The sequence below is a fragment of the Phalangium opilio genome, unplaced genomic scaffold (genome assembly GCF_054372755.1).
Source record: "Phalangium opilio isolate 3A_F unplaced genomic scaffold, DU_Popi_V2 ptg000090l_1, whole genome shotgun sequence".
Classification (NCBI taxonomy): Eukaryota; Metazoa; Arthropoda; class Arachnida; order Opiliones; family Phalangiidae; genus Phalangium; species Phalangium opilio.
The window spans coordinates 1,517,946-1,526,237 of record NW_028324195.1 but is presented as its reverse complement, the minus strand read 5'-3'; the positions used below and the strand labels follow the sequence as shown (position 1 = coordinate 1,526,237).

The window sequence follows — 8,292 nt, the reverse complement described above, 5'->3', positions numbered from 1 at the left end:
TTAAAACATCGCTAATATGATAATAAACCCCGGGAGGTATCTCGCCGGCGAAATTATCAACTCGTCTGGCTTGAGACCCGGGTAAATACGGTTGGTCAGCATAGTCGGGATCTTCTGGAAATCTATCCACATCGTATTCGCTAGTCCAAAAATTATTATTAGCCGTCAATGTCATTGATCTTAATCGGGGATTTACCAAAGCTACTCCCGAGTGACTGTGTTTAAAAAATTCTCCCTCTTCGGGAATGTTAAATAACTGAGCCATTGGTCCAGCTACCGACACGCGAACACCTGGCTCTATTTCGAGACGAACATAGTATCTATTTTCCGTTTCCGTTTTGAGAATGTACATTTTAAAATACTGGCGAGGCATATATTTTTGAACACCCAATAACTGATTTATAATTTTTAAATGTAAAGAGAAGGGAATTACGGCCCCGGTCGCTGTCAAATCGCAGGTATATTCGCCCGCGGGTATTTTAATTTTTTTAAATTAGAACTAGTAAATAGATACATTAGTGAGTCATGAACGCGATAATTGACAAATGTGTCATTAGTTGTTTTGAAATGCGTAAAATTACGCTCTAAAGGTTTAGTGGATAAAAACGTCCCACCAACGTATTCAGCTTCTAAATTTAATATATCACGCAATTCCTTTGGAAAGAGCATTTCAATTTTTGCCGGACAATGGACTCTAAAATAATGCTCCGCTCCTTGTTTAATAACGCTAAATTCAGCCTGTTGCAATCTTAAAGGGTCAAAATCGCGCGCCGTTATTTGGAGGTTTTCGGCAATATCTTCATAAATCCTATAATCATCTGTCGATCTAAACTCGCCTGACATTTTAAAAAAGAAATAAAGCCAGGGTTTTTCCCAAGGGGTATAACGCTTTATGGTTCTATTGACTCGATATTCTAGATATGCATTGTTTTCGTTTATGGTATATTCTTGTATCGTCATCCTCAAAGGACCAGATTGATTGCGCCCTGTGTAGTATTTATTGGGGTCAAGATCGAGCAATTTAGCTAGTTGGGGAGAAAATTTAATTTCCACCCATTCCGGTGTTTTAAAATTATACATGATAGCATCACCCCGATTATCTATAGTGTGATATGTTACTTCAATTTTTTTAAATACTAATTTTTCTAAAGTACGCGTTACGGCTCTATAAAGCCCTTCGGCGTTTTTCTCTGGCGTTTTACTGGCTCTAAAAGTTTGCGGTAAGAACAATATCTTATAGTTATCATAATCTTCGGGGTTAATTTGCTTAGGCTTTTCAGAGGTAGTTGGCTCGGGTTTTTTCTTTGGCGGATCAACCGGCTGCGGAAACAAGGGTTTTTCATCAACCGGTGGTAGGGTGGGGGTCGGTAATACGGGTAGCTCAAAAGTAGAGGATGTTGTAGAGTCTGGAGATTTTGAGAGATCAGGCTTGGATGGGTCGGGTTTTGATAGGTCGGGGTTCGGTAAGTCGGGTTTCGGTAAGTCGGGTTTCGGTGAGTCGGGTTTCGGTAAGTCAGGTTTTGGGGGGTCTGGAAATATATATATTTCCTCAACCTCCGTTGGCGAGGGGGTCGGCGTCAGTGGCTCGAATGTAGAGGGTTTCGGGGCCTCTTGTTTTGATAGATCAGGCTTATATGGGTCCGGAGCTGGAATTTTGGGGGGATCCGGAAGTTTCAGGGGATCTGGCTCCGGCTTTGGCTTTGGTAATTCAGCCTTTGGTGGCTCTGTAGTCAGAATCTTTAAGGGATCTGAAGTAGACGGGGTTGGCCTAGTTGTTGTTGTTGTAGTAGATGTTGGTTTAGTTGTTGTGGTAGATGTTGAATTAATCGTTGTAGTAGCGGCTGAATTAGTTGAGCTCGGAGGTATTAGTTTATCCGAACTTGGAGGTATCGGTTTATTTGAACTTGGAGGTATCGGTTTAGTCGAATTTGGAGGTAACCGTTTACCTGAAGCTAGCGTTTTAGAGGGGTCAGGCCCTGAATATGGTGGATAATAAGGCTTTGGAGAGGTTTGTTTCGGAAGCGTTATTTTGGGTGGTGGTGGCGGGGGAGGGCTTATTTTGGATGGCTGGGGTTGTACAAATACTACGGGTTCAGTCGTAGCAATAGGTATCGGAAGAAAAGGCGTAGTTCGCGGTAAAATAGGTATAGATGGCGGTACAGGTCTATATTCTGGCTGGGGCTTTTTTCTTATTGGCGGAACCTCGTGGCTTGTTTTACGTTTAATGGCGGCTTTAGGAATGTACTTGTAGTCAAATTTTTTTTTAAAACTATCTCCAACATTATCAATTTCGATTTCCACGTAATTATTAGTGTAATTTAAACTTATATTTTTAGCATGCTTTGATACAGGATATTTGGATATATAGGGAACATCTTCGTAATTATTCTCTTTAAATTCAAATAGCGTGGTCAAGGGGGAATCAGCTGGTATTTTGAACCGTATGTTTTCCTCTCCTAAAACTTGCAGGTAAACGGGAAAGTTTGTATCTAACTGTTTTCCTAAGGCCCCGTCTTTATATTTATTCACTAATTTAAAAGATAATTTGCCTTTTAAATACGGATGACTGTTTACATCATCATTTAACAGCTCGACAAAATTTTGGGGCAGTTCGTACTCTTTGGTCTTGGTATAACGATTGACAGGTATCTCTATTTTTTGATATTCAACAGGCTCTCTAACAGCTGCATAGTTGCCATGGTTTGGGTCACTTACAACCTGAATTTCAAACTTGTTAAACTCTTCGCTTATATTCACCCAATGATTTGGAAATATGATTTCTGCCAACCCAACTTCATAATCGCTAGTCAAGTTAAGAGGTTGATGCAAATAATTTTTAAAACTTGATTGGGTATTGTTTGGGTATATATCTAGACACGTATTAGACGCTAAAGTTAAAAAAAAGTCGTCATTCATGACTAACGCCTGTTTATCAACTAACCCCAACTTCTTAAACAAACCTTATTTTATACATAAATTTCATAAAAAGATCGGCCATAGCTCGGTAGACTGGCCAGGATTTGAACTCGCCACCTTTTTGGGTATTACATTAGTAGACCCTGCCTTTACCCACTGAGCTATGGACGATCTTAAAATACACGCCGTTTATCTTCATCAAAAAACTTTAAAAATTCTTAAACTTTTAAAGTCGTTACCCTTGAAATATCTACGTAGCTAGGTAATTGACCTTCCCCGATTCCAATAAAAAAGACAACGCCCTGACTAGTTCGAGCCGGTTTCAACCTGTTTTCAAGCGGTTATTATATAAGACACGCGGCTTTAATAGTACGTTTCAGGGTGCGGTCTACAGGGTGTGGTCCTTAAAAAAATAAATTTTTTTATCTAGAGAAATTGTTTAATATTAAATCTGCTCTCGGTCATTTAGTATATAAGCTCCGTGTTTCATGAAGAAAGTTATCAGTTGCTCAGCTATGCTCTTAAAAGTCCAACTAAAGATGTCTTGCTTTAACTCGTGCCGCTTTTGTTGGGTGAGTAAAGACCAAACTCAATTTTCCAACGGAAAAGGGACCAATTTCGATTATGCCAACTGTCTCTTCTCGGGCATTGCCTGAAAAGGGACCAATTTCGATTCATGGGCTAGATTTACGTAGCTTTTTAGGACATTCCCGGCTCTGCTACATTCGGTTGCACTGAAAAGCTGCGTAAATTTGTGTGAAGTCGCATTTTTTTTTGCGTCCCACCACTCAACGTCGGCCATAGTTCGTGACCAAATGCAAGAGATTTACGTCAGAAATCCAGAGAATTTGGTCACGGATGATGTTGAGGAGGTTCATGAATCGCCCTTCATTGCAGCGTCATTTGCGTCCATACAACGGACTATTGCAATGAAGGAAAATCGAATTTAAGTTAAGTCCTGCTACTTCTTCCGCGGCAAGACTTAATTTTACGTGTTTTCCATTGGTCTCTTGAAAGTTGCGTAAAATTTGTGTGAAGTCGCCTCAGCCATCAGAATGCACGAGCAAAGCTTGTTGGTTGTGGTTCGATTTCATTCACAAGGTCGGACTGACGCTGCAATGAAGGAGAAGTTCTGGCCCAAACAACCAGACCAGAACAAGAAGACCAGGCCCCCCACAGTGGCTCGGATGTAACTTCCTTCGGGAGGTAAAGGGTCAACGAAGAATTTTATGGGACATGGCCCGTACAACCCGACAAGCCCTGCCACCGCATAAGGTTCTGCGTACCCTGCACCAGCTGGAGCACGTTCTCTTCAGTGAGGCCTTGACTTCGATGTCCTTCTCAAACTTAACAGCTGTTCGCTCGATCAACGTGGATACGATTCGGAGCCGAAATGCCCAAGATCTTCCTAAATCAATGGAGGCATGTACCACCAGAGTGCCTGAAAAAAGCTGGTGGCCGACGCCCCCGCTAGAATGAAGGCTGCGTTGATGTCGTGAAATTGTTAATAAAACGCGGCGCTAATTACGATTTAAAGAGCGTCTTTCAGTTAAGATTTCGACTAAAATATCAAGTTTTGAAAATCAAAATGTCACTTTGAACAAGATGCTTTTTACACTAGAGACAAGAACAATTACCTTCAAAATTACGATTTAAAGAGTGGTTTTCATTAGCGGTAAAAGTAGCGGTAAATATTTCTGGTTTTAATTTAATTTTTGTTTATATTTATATTCTTGTTATTCTCTATTTATATTCTTGTTATTCTCTATTTATATTCTTGTTATTCTCTATTTATATTCTTGTTATTCTCTATTTATATTCTTGTTATTCTCTATTTTATTGTATATATTATTTGGTATTTGTTATTAAAAAATCTTTATTTATATATTTGTCTTTGTTTCTCAGACATACTTTAAAGGTTTATGGCGGGAAATTCAAACGAGAATCTTACAAAATAACTAGACCGGTTTATTTAAAGAACTACAGCCTCCGAGGGTTAAGCCGAGCTTGTTTTGGGGGAAAAAATGGGTAAAACCCCTCTAAAGAGTCATAGCATGGTGGAAGGTAGGGCTCTAAAGAGTCATAGCATGCTGGAAGGTAGGGTTAGTCAGGTAGGAGTTTAGCTTAATCTTTGGGTGGAAGTTTGGTGGATGGGGAGAGGGCGGCCATCTTGGGGTGGCGGCCATCTTGGATGTCTGCATATCTGTATAGTCCCTACTACTGGGAGGTGTCAAACCATTTGTATTGAATCAATGGAATTTATATTTAGAGTGATTTATAACTCACACAAATGTGTTATGTCCAAGTTTATGTCATTGAGGGGGGAGGTGACACATCCTACAATGGGGTTCAAACATTTAATTGATTCCAGGTGTTTACTCCGAGGGAATTATCAGGACAAGTCTCAACAAGTTATGTTTTTTTAGCGTTAACAGAAAGGCAATATATCATTAAACCGAAGCATTAACCTATAACATACTATATTTATCAAAATTATCGGCGAAGTAATCAAAAATTTGTGGAAAACATAAAACGGTATTGAAAGAAGCATCATTCACAACGCATTTCGTGTTAGAAGTAAAAAACAATCGAAACGTTTTTGATCATTTGGGTTACAATTGACCGACACGAAATTGATAATTTAAAATTCCTAAAAACCCATAGGAATGCATGGGGAAATGAATAATCCACCGAAACGAAAACAGTCATGTACATTGCATTTTAGCAACATGAAACGAGTCATTTGTAAAACATTTCAAATGATTAAAAAGGTTTCGATAAATTTTAGCTAAATTTATCAAAATGACTCTATGTTTCACCAAAAACACTTTTGATTTAGAAAAATTTCACCAATTTTTTTCTATTTAAATAAAAATTTATTACCTCTTGACCCCCCCCTTCTCTTCGCAGAAACTATATACTATAACAAAGACTAAGCTTAGTAACCAAAATATTTCTAGGGAAACGTCAATCAATTCGAGCACGAGTATTAAAATACCAAAGTATATGTTTACAATGCCGAATCATTTACATAGTTTCACACTAGAATTTCACTGCTATTTACACTGTTCTAGGGAAAAACACAGATTTTGACTAACACCTTCAGAAAAGACACATCCTTATATACTAAAACAATATAGCATCAGCGAAAAGTTCAAATTACAACACAGAGTGTCATTTAGCTAATGTCAGTGCATGAATCGTGGATTTCTAGCAATAGAAGGAAATATTGTACGCAACATTTTTCTATATAAATGCTTATTTGAGTTTCCTAAATTCCCCAAAGAATTGCTTACAAAATTTGAAAAAGTACTGACTTCAGTTAATCCAACTCACTTTGTTTCTTTAGTTGGCTTAAAATGACGAAACGAGTCATTTGAAAAACAGTTCACATGACTAAAGGTGCATTCGCAAAGGCGCTGAAAGCTGAAGCTGAAAGTCGAAACTGAAAGCTGAATGAAAAAATCAGTTTCAGCGGACTATTTCGCAAAGAGGCAAAAACTGGTTTTTTTAAAGCTTAAGCGCAAAGCAGACGCTGAAAGCAGGCTGATTTTAAGTATCAGCCAAGATCAAACCGAGGTTGATCTTTCAGCTTCAGCGCCGTACCACGTAATGCCAAGAGCCAATCAAAAAATGGGGCGCTGGGGTCACGGTTTTGAAATTATTTACGCGGGTATTTTAAAACGGTGAATATCGTGTCTCGTTATCTTGAAAATGTTTTCTGTGAAAGAATTAATTAAACAAGAAAACGATGAAAAAAAGCGAAAAATATTTGAGAAGAAAATAGCAAATAGGATAGTAATGAGATAAAATAACAATATTGTGGAAAGAGGTTACAATATACAATCTAATTAGAATAATTTGGAAAAGTAGCAATAATTTCAGGTTAAAACATATCCAATTGCGTAATATTTTGGAAAATGGGGATAAACCTTGATAATAACCAAAACATGCGCACATTTAGCCACTCATCTATTTTTCCCCATTAACAGCCAAGGCTTAACATTTGATAATCTCCTTCAGTTTTTCGGTTTTTCCAGATGGGATGAACCCAACAACGGGCCTTTTTCCTCAAAAGGTTTTGGGTTCTTCTTTTTCGTTTCAAAAGTAATAATCTATATTTAATTATAATAACAGCAACAAGTTCCGATTCACCGACGCCATTTTATTTCTATATTTTTATGTGATGAATCCCTAGCGGCTGTTAATAAAAACTGCTGCTTTGCGAAAGGTACAGCGCAAAGCTTAAACTGGTTTTTTCAAGATGAAACTTTTTTTGGAAAAAAAGCGCTCAGTTTTTTTCAGCTTCAGCTTCAGCTTTACGCTTTTTGAGTGGTTTCAGCGCCTTTGCGAAGGTACCTTAAAAACGTTGCGATGATTTTCGCAATATCTATCAAAATGGTTCGATGAAAAGCATATTTTCTTTTATTTCAGAATCATTAATTTCAATACATAACTAGATGGTGTTGCAGACTTAAGGAATTTAATTTTCTATACCTCAAATCTAGCTTTACTCTTATCGTTGCAATTTATTTATTTATTTATTTATTTAATAAGGCTCGAGGGATAGGGTCGTGAAGCCGTTAGAGCTTGAGTACGACCCCCCCTCCATGGCACAAGAGTCTACAATACGATAGTATATACAAACGGGGAATATTACAAACAGAAACGTACAAATGAACTAACAAACACCCCACCCAGAAGAAGCCGGTAGTTGAAACACCTGAGCTCAATAATATCATTGAGCAGGAGTTGAAGTGTCTCGCAAAACTCCAACCCGCTGACGGTACAGCAGTGAGGAACTAATGGACTCGACTCATATTAAAAAAAATAATAAAATATATCTTTGAAATAAATTTGAGAAAACATAATTTGTGGTTTATTTAAATCAATAAGTAGGCACTTAAAATTAATAAATTTAAGTGATATTAAAAACTGTAGTGTTCACGAACCACAGCGTGTGAGAATGCCGTTTAATAAACCTACCCTCAACTTTGAAAAATATGAGTGGATGCAGAAGGTAATTATTTAAATATATTTCTTTAGATTTTTTTTAAATTTCGCACTATCTTACAGAAAGCCTACGTTATTTATTGCGATTTCGAGAGTATTTTGAAACCAATTCATACCTGCATACCGGATGTGAATAATTCTTCAACCACAATACTGGATAAGCACATAGCACGCGGGTTTAGTTATGTAGTAGTTGGACCTTATGGTAAAATGTACACCCTCGAGAAGCCTATAAGAACGTTTCACTCATACCTTGTAAAATAATAGGTCAACCCAAAGCACCGGTGACATACAGAGGGATCGATGCTATACAAATTTTCATTGAAAGTCTTCTAATAGAGGAGGGGATTATTGCTGAGGCTT

The 8,292-nt window shown here is 37.9% G+C and overlaps 1 long non-coding RNA gene across 1 annotated transcript; it reads left to right on the top strand.

The window, feature by feature from the left end:
- The first annotated feature begins 2,238 nt into the window (after nt 1-2,238).
- LOC149644580 (uncharacterized) lies at nt 2,239-2,999 on the top strand. The gene is made up of 3 exons (XR_016371972.1): nt 2,239-2,313; nt 2,407-2,469; nt 2,673-2,999. It is a non-coding gene; the product is annotated as an uncharacterized LOC149644580 (long non-coding RNA).
- Nucleotides 3,000-8,292: the final 5,293 nt, after the last annotated feature.